The following is a 2,055-nucleotide window of genomic DNA, read 5'->3' on the forward strand; positions in this document are numbered from 1 at the left end:
TGTGCTTAATCCCTGTGCCACCACAGCACCCCAGGTATATGTTATTTTACCAAATCAGCAAGCCAGGGTCGCATACCTTACAGAAAGCAATACATGACTTTGGATACAAACTTCTAAACATGCAAAGTTAGGAAATGGTGACAGAATGAAATGACAAAAACACAATGCTTGTAGCTTTAAGAAAATGGCAAAGACTTCTGTAGATTAGAATCCTGATTATTCAATCTGAATGACTTGGTGGTGACTAATAGCCGGCGATGAGTCGCATTATCATGTAGCACTTCGAAAGTCCAAATGCAAAAATGTCTTTATGTTTCTTAACAAAGTGAGGTTTTTATTATGGCCATTTAAAATTAAGGCAAGAGGGTTAAGCTTGACAATTTAAACCTGTCAAACTGTCAACAATTGGACAACAATTGGAGTGTTGTCAGTCAAACACTCCAATTCAGATGAAAGCCAGAAACTACTTCTTGAGTTGTTGTCAGGTTTGCCCACCATTAAGACTTCCCCCCTTTGGTTTACAACTTGTAAATGTTTTCCAAGTTTCTCCAAAATATTGTAAAATAATAACAATATCAGTCGCTGTGTGGCCCTGCACAACCTGTGAATGTGTGTTCTCTGGGTTCTCCTTTAAAGCCCATAGTAATGTAGGGACAATATAAAGGTAGCTCTTAGCTGTTCTAAAATGTATTTATTTAAATCATTGGTATACATCAATACAGGTTTTGTGGTGATATATATGGTGATAAGACCATGCTACAATAATGTTTTCAAAATAAGGTGTGTCTGACGAGACATTAATAAGATGTACGCCTGCAATATCTTCTTTGTAGGTTTAGGATATTATAAGATATCTGCTTTTAGTTTTACAATCAATTGAATTTATGCTTGAGACTCTGTATTGAAAGTCATGTCACAAGCTGCTCATTGCATTGACGTTCAGCATTCGGAAGTAATGTTTGGACATAATTTTGAAAATGCTACAACTGCCTAACACTGGGCCGCTAATGTCATTAAAGTTGACTTTGGAGCCTTCTAACTGATCTCTATTCCAACTATTTTTAATTAGGCAGAGCCACCATGTTCCATTCAGAAGTAAGAGTTTTCAGTAAAGCCTCTTTGTGGATAATAATGCACTGGTTGTTGGATTCACTCCTCCCATTCCGCTAGGGGGCTCTGTAGTTGTTTTGCATTGGTAGTGGAGGGGAGGTGAAACAAGAGAAGAAACTTACGGCAGGCCAGTAATACACCGAGACTGCCGTTAGCTGAAGCTAACAAGCTGAAGCTACAATAAAATCATATTCTGCTGGCCTTCATGAGTGTTGCCCAACGTGGTGAGTTATATTAATGCTGTAAGCTGTGGGGAGATTAGCTTTTTGTTATCTGTTCTAAGCGTGAGTTTGCTGAATTTGCTAGAGCTAATTAGCCCGATGCTAGCTGTGTTTGCTGCACTGATAGTTGAATGCCGATGTTTATTATATGACGAAGTGTTCTAAGAAAAAACTGCCTTATAACTGGTTAGTCAAAGCCTAGCTAATAAATCTATGTTTAAGTTTGTGTTGATTGAATTCTGCAATACTAAGTGTTGATGTTTTGTTTTTTCTTACTTTATTTACAGTTTAACCGGACGGCACGCCCGTGTAAAAGCACTCGGCAATAAAATTAACAACAACGACTATCTTATGTTCTTTGTAACACTGGTTTATACACTGCTTGGAAGAAGAAAGAAATAGAAAAGAAAGAATACATTAATTTCTCACATGACAATCAATGCAGTATTGACTGCAATACTGTAACGTATTGTGGTGAGAAGTATGTTATCCAAACAGGGGAAATAAAAAATCTCTGCTACCTCTAGTTCAAGCTTCCTTCATGATTTTCTTCTTCTGCTCCTAATCAAACACTAAATTTCTGTAATTTGCTGTATCTTGCGCCACCTTCTGACTGATTTAGTTATTGTCCCTTCCTGCACAACGTAGGCATTCACAAAGTTCTGGGCTGCACATGAAAAACTACATTGATCCTTGGGGTGAAAATTAGAACAAACAGGGGTTC

General features: G+C 37.7%; 1 long non-coding RNA gene across 1 annotated transcript; it reads left to right on the forward strand.

The window, feature by feature from the left end:
* Positions 1–1,131: 1,131 nt before the first annotated feature.
* Positions 1,132–1,729, forward strand: LOC114142395 (uncharacterized). Its single transcript, XR_003594998.1, has 2 exons — positions 1,132–1,334; positions 1,619–1,729. It is a non-coding gene; the product is annotated as an uncharacterized LOC114142395 (long non-coding RNA).
* Positions 1,730–2,055: the final 326 nt, after the last annotated feature.

This window comes from Xiphophorus couchianus, chromosome 3 (genome assembly GCF_001444195.1).
Source record: "Xiphophorus couchianus chromosome 3, X_couchianus-1.0, whole genome shotgun sequence".
NCBI lineage: Eukaryota > Metazoa > Chordata > Actinopteri > Cyprinodontiformes > Poeciliidae > Xiphophorus > Xiphophorus couchianus.